Source organism: Anolis carolinensis, chromosome 1 (assembly GCF_035594765.1).
Source record: "Anolis carolinensis isolate JA03-04 chromosome 1, rAnoCar3.1.pri, whole genome shotgun sequence".
In the NCBI taxonomy this organism is placed as follows: domain Eukaryota; kingdom Metazoa; phylum Chordata; class Lepidosauria; order Squamata; family Dactyloidae; genus Anolis; species Anolis carolinensis.
Genome location: NC_085841.1, coordinates 329,824,987 through 329,840,633, shown reverse-complemented (window position 1 = coordinate 329,840,633; position 15,647 = coordinate 329,824,987).

Genomic DNA, 15,647 nt, shown 5'->3' with positions numbered 1-15,647 from the left:
GGGTGCGGGTCATCTAGGCCCCACCAGGACTATTAAACTGTTGGCCAAACAATGCTGGTGGCCCGGAATGAGGAAAGACGCCAGGGGGTACGTCACGCAGTGTGAATTATGTGCAGAGGGAAAAACACCACCGGGGAAGCCCCAGGGGCTATTGCAGAAGGTGGTGGAGCCCATGAGGCCATGGGAATGCGTGGCCATGGATTTTGTAGGCGAACTACCCCCCAGCAGAGGCCACAGATACATTTGGACAATATTGGACCTATTCTCGAAACAGGCACACTTTGTGGCCCTGCCAAAACTCCCCTCAGCTGAAAAACTTGCTGATTTGTATGTGAAGCATGTATATCGCCTACATGGGTGTCCCGACAAAATAATTAGCGACCGGGGAGTCCAATTTACTGCAAAATTTTGGGGAAAATTCTTACAGCTGTTAGGAGCAGAAAGGAACCTGAGCTCGGCCTTTCATCCCGCAACCAACGGGGGAGTCGAACGCACCCAACAAACACTGTGCCAATTCTTGAGGATGTACACCAATTATAGACAGGATGATTGGGCGGACCTTCTACCGTTTGCTGAGATGGCTTTTAACGGGGCCGTACATTCGGCCACAGGTCGTGCCCCATTCGAAATAGTATACGGACAGGAGGTGGCACCTTTCCCCAGGCTACCCGAGTGGAAGGAAGGGGAGGGCCAGACCGAAAAGGAATGGCCGGCCAAAATCAAGCAAGGGTGGCAGACCGTGGTGGAGGCATTGCGGGAAACACAAAAGAAGTACAAGCTCTTTGCAGATCGTAGGCGCCGAGAGGGGGACAAATTGGGCGAAGGGGATCTAGTTTGGCTGAGCACAAAAAACCTGAAATTGGGGTTCCCATCTAAAAAATTGGCTCCACGCTATATAGGGCCGTTCAGGGTAGCAAAAAGAATAAACGAAGTGACCTATGAGCTGAGGCTACCCAAGGACCTAGGAAAGGTACACCCGGTATTCCATTGCAGCCTGTTAAAAAAGTATAAAGGAACTCTGGACAGCGGAGAACAATAGTTGTGTGTAATCTTTTCCTTCCAGGACGAAGGGGAGGAGGACGCCATGTCAGAACCCTGCTACTAGAGCCTGGATGTGGCTCTGAGTTTCAGGGTCACTGACATTGATAAGACACCTGCGGCTCAGGACTCGGAGAAGAAACGGCTGCTGGACTTGGCGGGGAATTTGCGCGGGGTTTTGCTGAGCGGGAAGAGACTTTTCAAATGAGGGGGAGGGTATATAAAGGATGGTTGGCCGGAGCCTCCCATTCTTGGCTTTTTTGATGTTCATGTTTCCTACAGTAAAAGTTTCTGGTGATATCACAGAGAGTCTCGTGTGTTCATTCAGGAGCGGCTGTGGTGAGCTGACAGAATACTTTGTGGGATGAGATGACACTTGTGATTAGAATATTAGAATGGAAGGATATGACCTACTCAAACGGAATAGATGTGGCAAAGATAGATTCAGTCGTACAGAAATCCATGAAAATGGTCAGAATGAAACAACTGACAGCATTTGGATAAAAACAAATGGAGAAATAAATAAATGTAACATGATGGTAAAGGTAAAGGTTTTCCCCTGACATTAAGTCTAGTCGTGTCCAACTCTGGCGTTGATGCTCATCTCAATTTCTAAGCCAAAAAGCCGCCGTTGTCCATAGACACCTCCAAGGTCATGTGGCCAGCATTACTGCATGGAGTGCCGTTACCTTCCCACTGGAGCGGTACCTATTGATCTACTCACATTTGCCTGTTATTGAACTGCTAGGTTGGCAGAAGCTAGGGCTAACAGTGGGAGCTTACCCACTCCCCGGATTCGAACCGCAATAATTAGTAGTTATGAAGGACTTCAGTTACCATGATATTATCTTCTGGAAGACTAACGCTGCTAAACATAGGTTCTCCAACAAATGTTGCAGACCATTTACTATTTCAAAAGGCAGAGGAAGGAATAAGGTGATCAGCAATCCTAAACGTGATCCTAACCAACAGGGAGGTGGTGGTCACTGGAATCAAAGAGTCGATACTTTAAGGCAATGGTTCTCAACTTGTGGGTCTCCAGGTGTTTGGTCTTCAACTCCCAGAAATCCCAGCCAGCTTACCAGCTTTTAGGATTTTTGGGAGTTGAAGGCCAAAACATCTGGGGGCCCACAGGTTGAGAACCACTGCTTTAAGGGAAAGAGAAAATAGAATCCTTGAATCCACAATTATGGGACAGGACAAAGAAGAGTAGTGTCAAATATGGATCACGGATTTCAGGAAAAGTGATTTTTAGTTCAGGGAAATACTAGATGGAATCCCATTGTGAGACATGCTAAAGGAAAAAGACATCCAACAAAAGTGAGCATTCTTAAAGAATGAATTGCAAGAGGCACGCTACTAAACAATCCATTGAAAGAAGAAAAATTCAAAACATCTGAAAAAGCCCATGTGGCTGCATGACAAATTCAAGGAGGAAGTAAAAAAAACAAAAACAACCAAAAGAATACAGTATGTTTAAAGAATAGAAGGAAGGATGAATCACCAATAAAGAGTACAGGTGTGTAGCCCAAGCTTGCAGGAATATAAAGCTAAAGCTCAGGATGAGTTGAGAGACAACAAAAAGGGGTCGTCCATCCCAGATAAATTCAAGATAGGAGAATGAGTAAGGAGAAAGTGTGGCTGATGTTCGGTGAGGATGGTTAAATGCAAACAGATCATAACAAAAAGGCAGAACTATTTTGCTTCAGTTTACTACCCAAAATAGAATTGTTTGCTTCCACGCAGCAGCAGAAATCTTGGCAAGGGAGTTAGTCAGGAATTACCTAGCTTAGTCATGAATTACCTATCTAAGATACGTAAAAGAAACCCAATCCTGAGCCAGATGAATTGCACCACAGAGGGCTGCAGGGTTCTGCCCTAGAACCATTACTCTTCAACATTTTTATCAATGACTTAGATAACAGGATAGAAGGAATCTTTATAAAATGTGTAGATAACACAAAACTGGGAGGAAAGACGAACACATTGGAAGATAGGAACAGAATACAAAAGAACCTAGATAAACTAGAAAATTGGGCATAAATTAATAAAATCATCTTCAGTAGAAGCACATGCAAAATTTTACATTTAGACCACCATCTCCCCCAACCCACCCAAATGCATAAGTATAAGATGGGCTCAGTAATGTTACATGTGAAAATGACTTAAGAATTATTATTTGTCATAAGTTGAACATGAGCCAGTAGTGTGAAGCTGTGGCAAAAAAAGGCAAATGCTATTGTATCATGTATTAAATGAAGCATAATTCCCAAGTCAAGGGAAGTAATAGACTAGCTATAGTCTATGGTGATCAGGCCTCATCTGACGTATTGTATTCATTTCTCAGTGTCTCACTTTTAGAAGGATGAAGTCAAGTTGAAACAGGTCCAGAGGAAATCAACAAGGAGGGATGACATAATCACACTCTTTAAATATCTTAAGGGCTCTTACAGAGAAAAGAGGGCGGTTTCTTGTCTGCTGCCCTAGAGGATGGGGCCAGGTTTGATGATACAGGAAGTTAGATTTTGATTGAACATTGGAACTTCTTGGCAGAGTAGTTTGGCAATGGAACTAGTTGCCTAGAGAACTGACGTGGCCTCTTCTGGACATCATTAGAGACTGTAAAATTACCTGCTGGAGATGCTTCAGCTAGAGATCCTACATTGAGGTGAATGTTAGACTAAATAGCTATGAGGGCTTTGCCTAAACAAGCTTATGTTCAAGCGTAGCAAAAGCCTAAGGGAGATTGGGAACTACTGGTAGATTTGAGTACTTTTCAATAATTAAAAAAAATCAACTAAAATTTGTCAACATACTCACTAAATTAGGCGCTTGAAATGATGGAATATTAAGTGGATTCTACATTGTCCTTATATCCAAGGTTCTGATCCTAGGTTATCCGCTTTAAACTGGATTATTTGAGCCTACACTGCCAGATAATCTGGGATAAGAATATAATCTAGGATCAGATCCTATAAGGACAATGTAGAAGGTGCCTAAGAGGCTAATTTTGGGTGATCAAAATGATTTCCTTTATGGTACTGAGAATATGGCTATCTCAATCCCTGAAGTACTGTTTTGCCTCTGGTCCTGATAGATAAAGCTTAAGGCTTTAGGGGAAACAACAAAAACAACAATTAGCCTGATGCTTGTCCACCCGTTTTTGCACTTCTTTTGTGTGGTCAGGAAGATATGTAACTTGAAACCAATAGTCAGGATTTACTGCCACTGAAACAAGAGACAGAGAAAAGTGTTTCAGATATACGTGAGTATATCTTCAATCTGCCTGTTGATGGATGGTACACTCATGAATTTCTTGGGGCTTTTTTTAAGACAATGAGTACTCAGAGGTGGTTTTGTCATTGCTTTCCTCTGAAATACAAGCTACAGCACCTGTTTGTTTTTTTTTGCTATCCCCCATCATGTACTAACCAGAACTGACCCTGCTTATTTTTTAAGATCAGACAGGATCTGGTGCTTTTAGGGCATTTCTAGAATCTAACTGCTCATACTGGCTGGGGGATTCTGGAAGTCATAATCCAAAAAAGTAAAATGTTTTCAAGTCCTATACAGGGCTGTATAAACCAAAATGCCTTTGGCTGTATTATCTTTAGTCCTTTCTATCCTGGGGACAGAGCTGAACTGATCTGATGTGCCAGCCAAATGTAGGCCCCTGAACAAATAGAACAGCGTTGTCCCAGCCATGTGCAGCTGGAGGTGAATAATTGCTTGTTGCTTCCTGCTGATGCGGACAGAAACAAACAAGGTTGCACGTGGCAATGGAGGTGAACAAGACAGACCATTTCCCCCAATTGTCATGCCCTTGAGCAAACAGAGCCCTTATACACCTGGCCTGGAAGAAACTTAATTTTTAAAAAAGAACAACAACATAATGTCTTGTGCCACCTAAAAAGATTATCAGTTTATATTATGGCATAAGCTATCAGGGATATTGTCTACATTGTATCAAATACATGAAATGTTACTCCATTGGTAGAATGGTCCATAGGCTAATAGTGCGACACAACTTTCTTCCTCTTCTGTCCTCTCGTGTGCATTGCTAAAAATAATCTCCAGTTTCTCAGTTTTTCATAGCAGACATTTTTGGGGTGGAATGAGCTGCTGGGGCCCTCCAGGAATGCCAATATTGCCCAGTTAGCCAGAGTTTAACTAGATTTTAGAAATGATGTTCTGTTCCTATTCACATCATTAGCGGAATCGGTTTACAAGTTTTCGTTAAAGCAAACATTACATACATACAATCACCTCCACCATTCCTACTACAGAAAGTGAGACTGCTACTTCATTTCAGGGTGTTTAATCAATGCATTAAAACAATTTCACCATTCAAATTTAACTGTCAACTAAACTCTTATTTGCTTGACAGTTGCAGGATTGTATGGATTTCTAATTTTAGGGTGACTTGATCTCTGCACTGCTAATGTGCATATAGGTCTGATATGCCAATGGAGCTGTGCATTTTTCCTTACACTAATATTTCTGTTTATCTCAACAGACCGTGAAGCCTTTTTTTTTTAGTCACTATGGCTTTCAGATGGCATTCCATCCAATGTTCATTTCATCTGAAATTAGCCACACTTAACTCAGGCCCCTTCCACACAGCTGTATAAAATCCACATTGAACTGGATTATATGGCAGTATGGACGCAGACAACCCAGTTCAAATCAGATATTGTGGATTGTCTGCCTTGATATTCTGGGTTATATGGCTGTGTGGAAGGGCTCTCAGTGCAAGGAAGAAGATATAGCAAGAGGGAAAAGACGGTGGAAAGCACAATGGAGGGTTGTGAACAAGAAAGGAAGGATGTACAGAAATGTACGGTGAAGCACGTGGGAAGGGAGAGAACTGTGGTAATGAGGGATGTAGTGATGGGATTTAAGATACGCAGTTTCAAAATGCTTACGTACTGTGGGAAATCCTACATTCCCTTTTGAGTCTGGATATTTTGCCTGTTTTGAACTAGCTGTGTGGTTCTTGTTATTCACTTGCTTGACAGCTTTACATTTGTCATGGTGACAATGAAAGTCTTTAGGTTTGAAAATCTCTGAAACTGGAGCTTTCACCACTTCTGCTTTCACCTGCTTACACACTCTGGCATCTGGGTTAGTCCCAAACAAGAGAACCACTTAATCAATTTCTGGATGGTATGTACTGTAAACACATAGGTAAATCCCGTTGATTCAACGAGTTCATTCTAGTCAGAACTAACAACACATTTTGCAATCTGTATGTGCCTAGGACATGATATATTTATCTTGAGTGGCTATTTTTCTTCCCCTGAATGGTATGTTTGCATCTTCCCCCCCCCCCCCTCTAACAGAATTCCCAGCAAAGTTATATGGAATTCCCCCTTGATGGATTGTTACTCTATTGTGGAGAGAGGACTTGCATGTTCCAATGAACCTGCGGACGTAACCGTCGGAGTCATGTACTCCCAGGAGGGGCTGCAGGGGACGTTCCAGATCAAGCACAATCTGAAGACCCAAAGACCTCAATGGCAGATCAAGCAGAAGATAACATGGGACATGTTACAACAGCTGTGAAGATGGAAGAAGACTGCAACAGACTGAGAAACCACCGTTGTCATGTTAACTATGCCACTGGTTGGGACCCTCACTCTGTGAAGCCTGTGTGTTGATTGGCTGTGCGCTGACCTCCACACATTAAAAATACCCTCATGTACAGGTGTCTTTCAAGAATAATAAAACCCTTGGAAGGCCAGCAAGGGATCGCCTAAGTCAATAAGTATATGGTACTCCTGTGGCTCCATGTATAAGAATGGAAAAGAAGAGTATTCTGGGAGCTCACAAAATGCCTTGGGGGCAATGGTTGGAGGTTGTGCTCTCTTTAGTTCATACAACAAGATATAACTAGAACCCACCTAATGTTTCTTACCAATTGTTAAATCTTTTATATATTGTGTATTACTATGTTATTTAACTATTTTTAACTGTTTTAATTCTTATTTTATTGTATTATGATGTATTGGTAGTGATCCTGCCAGTTGTGTAAACCGCCCTGAGTCCCCTTGGGGAGAAGGGCGGGGTAGAAATATCGGAAATAAATAAATAAAATAATTGAAAGCTGTTATTCTGGTAGGGGATTGAGAATGCAGGAAGCTGATATGCCACATAATTTTCTTAATGGGAAAATTATTTGTATAATATGAAAATGAGGCTGCTCAGATCTGGGGGACAGGAATACGACAACTGCCTCCTCCTGTTTCTGCCAATGGAGGCATTTCTATCAACAAGAGATTGCTATTAGATATTGATCCAAAATGTCTACTATTCTGTTAATTGCAATCTGAAATTTCAGTGTATCATTCAAGAATGTTCTGGTTTAAAATGTTCCAAAATCAAAAGATGAGTTTAATTTTTTTCTGAATGAAATATAAAGACACATGAAAGAAAATGAGAGAAAGGTGATTTTTATCTCTCCAGGATGTTTGCAGGTTGTTTGACATAAAAATTGTTCGATGTCGTATCCACTTATTTGGCTTTGTTCAACAGGTTGCACAGGTTTTTATATTGCATTAATACATGCTTTTGCCACTTTTAAACTTCTTTTTCAATGATTGTGTATGAATGAAAGCCTTCTGGGCTCTACTTAATTGCATCCTTCATCCTGATTTTACGGTCCATGATTATTTCAGTTGAGCAATTTCTAATCCCGTCATGGGGTTTCCCCTTTTCACGTCTTGTGGACCCTTCAATAATCTCAACATTGTTAATGCACCTTAAAATGGAAATGGATTTTATAATTTTGGAAATTATTTGAGGGACACTTGGCTTCCCAAGGATCATGTTCATACTTCCTTTGTCACACTGTCTGTTGATTCCTGCAGTTTTTGGCAATGACTATCTGTTACGAGTATTTTATCAGAAATCTCCCAGTCAGACAAATTGGAGCACCAAAACCTTTATGTGATTGAGACTTCCCAGGAATAATAAAATCTGCCTGCAATCTATCCTATTTATACTTATTTGTGAATAAGCTACGTGGAACATATGGAGGGCACATCTATTAGACACAGTACTTGTAAGCCTTCATAGTGAGGCAGGTTTCTGTGATAATTTTCCTCACTTGCAAGTTCATCCCAAACTTAGAAAACAGTTCTGGGGTGCCTGGCTGTAGCTTGCAGAGCCTGATTGTAATTGCAACCAGGCTCCATCTCCATAAGGTACAGTTTTGTAAGGTGGTTTGTTTAATTGTCAGGCTATCCAAATAACTTGGGTGGCAAAACAATGACAGAGTTTGTATGATCTCTGTAATCTGCATTGTGGTTTTCCTGCTTTTAGGAAGCCATTGTTGGAACAGGGAGGGAGAAGTGCTGTCATGTACACCTGCTCTCAGGGAAACATAAAGAGCAGGACAAACGTCACAGCTTTCCTGCCAGCAGAGCGTATGTGCTGTGCTCTCATGCAACATCTGATGAGTCTATGCAGGTTTTCTCCTTCCAAATTTCCTCAGGCTTCTGAGGAATGTTAATGGAATGGGAGTTATGTGAGCCAAGCTTACAGATAACATTCCACAGACTAGGTTGCTGTCTCTGATATGTATACAAGCAAGCCTTAGCATATGAAATATTATTTGTATTTTTGTGTTTGGAATCAGGATTACTACTTCACCTGCTCTATGCTTCTGTGGAGCCTTATAACTTCTGTGGCTTCATGAAAACGGAGGAGGGTTTAGTTGGAAGGATCCACATGATTTCCAACCTTAATTTTTGTTGTGCGTCTTCATGTTCATTGCAACTTATGGTAACCTTAAGGCGGTATTATTGATAAGTGTGAGCATGGTGACGTCGGAAAACATGGATAAGAATGGGAGTAGAGTATTCTATCTCTTTCTCACTTAGTCAAACATGAAATTTTGTCTGTTAAGAAATCAGGACTTTGATCATCCAAACTCTTCCTTATACAGTTTGGTATGCTGAACACTGAGCCAGCATGATGTAGTGCTGGCAAAGGCATTTGACACAGTGAATGGCAGTGCTCTCTAAACCATTGGATGCTCTGACAAATTTGTGAACATCCTGCAGCTCCTCCATGATGACATGATGGCAACAGTTTTGGACAGCAATGGCCTCCAACGTGAGCCATTTAAGGTGGAATCAGGTGACAAACAGGGATGTGCTATTGCCCCAACCTTATTTTCCATCTTTATAGCTATGATACAGCACCTTGTTGATGGGAAGCTTCCCTCCAGTGTGAAAATCATCTATCAGATGGATGGCAAGCTATTTAACCTCAGCAGACTGAAAGTCAAAACCAAGATCACAACAACATCTGTTATAGAACTCCAGTATTCTGATAATAATGTGTTCTGTTCTCATTCAGAAGAAGACCTATAAGCCACTCTAAATGCCTTTGCAGAAGAATACACAAAGCTTGGCTTCTCACTGAACATCAAGGAAACCAAAGTGCTCTTTCAACAGGCACCAGCCAATCCCTCAGCAATACCAGAAATACAGCTTCATGGTGTAATGTTAGAAAATGTTGACCATTTCTGCTACCTTGGCAGCCATCTCTCCACAAAAATCAACATTGACCCTCAAATACAACACCTTTTGAGCTCTACGAGTGCAGCATTCTTCCAAATGAAGCAGAGTGTTTGAGGATCGGGACATTCGTAGGGATACTAAGGTGCTTTATTATAAAGCCTTTGTTCTCCCAACTCTGTTATATGCCTGAGAAACGTGGACTATCTATAGACGTCACATAGCTCCTGGATCAAATCCATCAATGTTGCCTCCGAAAAATCTTGCAAATCTCTTGGGAAGATAGGCGGACAAACATCAGTGTCCTGGAAGAAGCAAAGACCACCAGCACTGAAGCAATGATTCTCTGCCATCAACTCCACTGGACTGGCCATGTTGTCTGAATGCCCGATCACCTTCTCCCAAAGCAGTTACTCTATTCCCAATGGAAGAACAGAAAATGGAAGGTTGGTGGACAGGAAAAAAAATTAAAGATTAGCTTAAAGCCAACCTTAAAAACTGTGGCATAGATGCTGAAAACTGGGAAGCCCTGGCCCTTGAGCACCCTAACTGGAGGTCATCTGTTACCAACAGTCCTGTGGAATCCAAAAAGACACGAATGCAGGGTGAAAGGGAGAAACATATCAAGGGGAAGGTGCGTCAAGCCAACCCTGACTAGGACCGCCTTCCATCTGGAAACTGATGTCTTCACTGTGCAAGAACATGTGGGTCAAAAATAGGTCTCCACAGTCACCTATGGACTCACTGCTAAGACCCTATGCTTGGAAGGCCATCCTACTTGGATATGAGTGATTGCCGATGATGATGATATAGTGGTTTCAGTGTTGGACTGTGACTCAGCACTAGAGCTTGAATCCTCCTTATTATGATTACGTTTATTTATGAATCCATGGAAACACACTGGATGAATTTAGGAGTCCACAATAGTACCATACTTTTGGAATCCCTGAAGAGGTCCAATAGGCTGCCTCTCATACCATTTTCCATTCGAAAACATATGTTTAGACCATGTATTTGGTGTGTTCAATGTGTAATTAGTTGTTTTAATTACCTGTATTTTTGACACTATCATTTTATTAATGTGTTAATTTTCATATTTATTGAGATTTAAATTTACTTTTGATTTATGTATGGCTTTGTGTCAAGTTAGGGTGCAATTTATTGTTGAAAAGCAAGATCAACGGTATTTATACTGCTTTTTTTCTTTTAAGTGACCCCATTCTCAGGAAATGCTTCTGCTTTCTGTGGAACTAATTTTCTAACATTCAGAGATCATATAATGTGCTAGAATACTTGTGGTATCATCTGTTTTGATGTTTCAAGGTTAAGATGCCTGCTAATCAGAGGAAGAAGTATTTCATTTGAGTCCTGGTAGAAACCACTATGGAGGCCAAGAACTCGAAATATTCAGCTCTTTAGGTGTCTGATTGGTTAATGAAGCCAAGTGGGTTACAATAGGGTTCTGCTATAAAAATGGATCTAACCCCATTGTTCTCACCCTCACTTCATTTCTCTTATTCTGGTCCTGAAATCTTCTTTTTGGGAGGTTTGTGGTTTTGGCATTTGTATGGAGTTAGTCTAATGGGCTTTTCTTGTTGTCTGCTAAGTGAAAATAATTCATACTGTTTCTCTGTATATTCTATTTTTCTAGCCATTGTAAACACTGGGTAGAAAAATAGCCTGGGTGTGTATGTGTTACTAAAGGAAGAGTCTGGTTCTAAATCCAGCATCTAGCTGCTTGGCTTATTGCTGCTGAATATAGTTCGCAGTGTCTAGCCTGGAACTCGAAGTAAACAGAGAGTGTGAGTAGGGGCTTGCCCCTTCTGGATTTATGCCCTAGGGATATCCTGTAATGTCTGTACCAGAGTTAGGTTGGAGAGAGAATGGTGGCAGTATATTTGGCAAGATTGCTGTTAAACCCTTTTATTTCAGCTATAGTGTGTTATGCCCCTTTGATGATATTCATAAACACATAAAATAGTTATCTGCTTCCAAAGACAATAGTCTCAGCAGGGTGATAAAGCCTGACACAAATTAGGATCAGTTAAATTAAAATTACAGCTTTGTTGATGTATCCCAAGCCCTGCTTGTGTTTTTAGAAGCTTGTTTTAGGGGCAAAAATCAGAGTATAAATCGATGGCCCTGGTGCTAATCCAGCCTTTCAAATAAGTAAATAGGGCCATGTGGATTGCAAAATCCATAGTTTGATGAAGCGAATCCTGTCTTCAGATCTAGTTCAAGTGCATTTCTTGATACTTTCAAACTTCATATGGGCTTCTTGCTGATCTGTGCTATTTCAAAATGCATGTGAAAACCACAAGTTTTAAAAAAACACACACACCTAAATTTCCCAGCTTTTGGAAAATGAACTCAACAGGGAGGAGGCTATGGATAGTGTTCCACGTGCAACTTGTGGCAACGCAGCTTAGGGGAAAAAAAGATTGTTATCCGTGCTTAGAAACAACACATCAATCCAGCTCAATCTTCTTTGTAACTGAAACATTAATGTGGCAGCTCTTAAGAGAGAAAACAAAATCTACCAAACATTTTGCCCATCTTCAACTCTCGAGAGCTTTTAGCACACAGAGAGACAACACAGGCATACACTTGAAATTTGTGGAATGTCAATCTACGGCCAAAAAACTGTAAAATTCCAAGCCACAACTGACTTGTACAGTTTGATTGGTAGCAAACTCATTCTCTCCCATTTGTGTTTGTTTTCTTGAACCGACACCCTCACCGGCATTTCTACAACATTAAGGGACAATAAAATATTAATTCTTATTTGCTTCATCTGTGACTGCTACAATAAAAAAGATTAGCAAGAATGACATACAACATAAATGCTCTTTCAAGGCACACATCCAAGAGCAACAAACCTGAGGTTTATGCCGACTCCTGAGAACCTGAGATCTTAATCTTAATGCGGTGTAGAAAATGAGAGAAAAATACCAATGGGGAAAACGTCACAGGAGAGAGTTGTGAAAATATTATAGACTTCCATGAATAAGACTCATTGAGCTTCTTGTATGGTCCCAGACAATCATCAGACACTAAGCCAGATTTTTCTCTATAGTTTCCAAAGTTATTTTAAACCTGACAAAATAAATACAAGTGTCCTGTATAATGATTCATTTTACTAAATATGCTAAATTAGCTGGATTATATGTTAAAATATAAATAAATTATGTCTGGAATCCTGTTTGGGAGTTACAAAGGCGTAACCATGCAATTATGCAGCCACACAATGTCCTAATCCAAAATGCAAACTACTACAGCATTGTTAAGTTGCCCAAAAAAGAGATACACAACTGAGTGTCAACATGTATTATATTGGCAGTCCTCTGTATCTACAGATTCAATCATTTAAGATTTGAAAATATTGCACTCCCCAAAATTTCAAAAAGCAAACATTGCTTTTGCCATTTTATATAAGGGATACTATTGTACTGCACCATTGTATATAATGGGACTTCGGTATCCACAGATTTTGGTATCCAGGACTGGAATCAAACCTCAGTGGATAGCAAGGGCCATTATACATTGTTGGTTTCATGAAACAAGATGTTAAGCAGGGAGCTGGAAGAGAAGGGTGTTGTTCTTCAAGCCAAGACGTCTGTGTCCTGTTGCCTTGAGATGTGATGAAGCGTCTGTGAACTTGCAAGTGGAGCGCAAATTGAGTGGTGTGATGGTGTTAGGTTTCAGGCAAGGATGCCCACTATCTTGCAGGCAAAGGCAAGCACATTTATTTGTGCACTCTCAAAATACAGCCCCCTCCCATGAATTGAATGCATCCAGGCTGCAGTACTGTGGACAGTGGCAACTCCCTCATCCTCACAAACGCATCGCTCTGCCGTTTTTCACACAAGAAGGCCAAACGGATGACCAAATGACTAGGCAAGATGGATCATAATCCATGTCCATGCAGACCAGAGCACAGAATCATTACAACTCCTCACTAGCACAGGAAAAGGAGTTGCAATGCAAAAGAAAGGGATAACTTTCTGGATTGGATTAAACATTAGGTAAAATAAACATGTGCTTAGTGCATCAAGGAAGGGAAACACAACAAACTTTCTATTGCCAGTTTTACCATAATCCAAATGGTGGAAAACTGCAAAGGATGTAGCTGAACCAGGTTTCACAAAAAGGGGCCCACACAATAAAGGACATTTTGCAATAAAAAGGCAGAAACTTTTTTTCAAATATCATTAAAGTGGAAGCACATGTAAAAGAGATCAAAGGACAAGGGGAAAAGACCACAAAACAATCAAATGAGATACAAAAAAATACTGTAGCCATTATTGTTGTTTATTTGTTCAGTCGCTTCCGACTCTTCGTGACCTCCTGGACCAGCCCACGCCAGAGCTCCCTGTTGGCTGTAGCCACCCCCAGCTCCTTCAAGGTCAAGCCAGTCACTTCAAGGATACCGTCCATCCATCTTGCTCTTGGTTGGCCTCTCTTCCATTTTCCCCAGCATCATGATCTTCTCCAAGCTTTCCTGTCTTCTCATTATGTGGCCAATGTACTTCATCTTTGCCTCTAATATCCTTCCCTCCAGTGAGCAGTCGGGCATTATTTCCTGGAGGATGGACTAGTTGGATCTTCTTGCCGTCCAAGGCACTCTCAGGATTTTCCTCGAATACCACAGTTCAAAAGCGTCTCTCTTCCTTCACTCAGCCTTTCTTAAGGTCCAGCTCTCGCATCCATAGGTTACTATGGTGAATACCATTGCTTTAACTATGCGGACCTCGTTGCCAGTGTGATGACTCTAGCCAGATAGATAGGCAGATAGACAGACAGACAGACAGACAGACAGATAGAAGCTTTGGGTAGCATAAGGAAGAGTTAACACCCCTGTGGTGTTTGTTTTGTTGTCTATGCCCCTGTTCAGAAGATTTCACCTCACTTTCTGTCCTCGTGATCATTGGATTTTGAAAAATGTGACTTGCTGTGGAAACACAGATTGGTGATAAAGCTTCAGTGGAGACCCCCTTCCCCCCTCTAATAACTCTCTCAGGATTGATTTTCCCTTCCTAGGGCTAGATTTCTCTCACTTCCTGTTGTATCACTCCTGTTCCTAACTATAAGTCATTTATCAGTCAGATGTGTTGTCCAAGGTTTTTGTGGCTGGAATCACTGGGTTGCTGTGAGTTTTCCGGGCTGTATGGCCATGTTCCAGAAGCATTCTCTCCTGACGTCTATGGCAGCATCTATGGCAGCATCCTCAGAGGTTGTGAGGTCTGTTAGAAACTAGTCAAGTTGGGTTTATATATCTGTGGAATGTTCATGGTGGGAGAAATAAGTTTTGTCTATTTGAGGCAGGTGTGAATGTTGCAATTGGCTACCTTGATTAGCATTGAAAAGCCTTTCAGCTTCAAGGTTTGGCTGCTTATTATTATTTATTTATTTACAGTATTTATATTCTGCCCTTCTCACCCCGAAGGGGACTCAGGGCGGATTACAATGAACACATATATGGCAAACATTTAATGCCAACAAACAACATATATAGACAGACACAGAGGCATTTAATATTTTTTCCCAGCTTTATGATTCTGGCCACAGGGGGAGCTGTTGCTTCACTGTCCAGTAGTGGCTGTACTTCCTCATTCCTTTCCTCGTGTTTTGCTGGCAGTTTTTTTATGATGTTGTAAATTAGTTAAATTAGCCTCCCGCATAAAGTGTACCTGAATTTCCCTACTTGATAGATGCAACTGTCTTTCGGGGCTGCATAGGCCAACAGCAAGCCGGGCTATTTAATGGTCGGGGGCTTAACCCGACCCGGGCTTCGAACTCATGACCTCTCGGCCAGTAGTGATTTATTACAGCTGGTTACTAGCCAGCTGCGCCACAGCTTACTGCCTGCGGAATCCTTTATTGGGACGTGTTATCTGGCACTGAGTGGAAAGAATGCTTCTGGAACATGGCCAGACAGTCCTGAATACTCATAGGAACCCACTGTCCGTGGGATATTTGTAACTGGGGGATTGCCTGTCCAAAGCGCATCTTCTAAGTGGATTGTGCTGTCCTGCATGGCAGAGGGGGTCGGGCTGGATGGCCCTTGGGGTGTCCTTTGGCTTT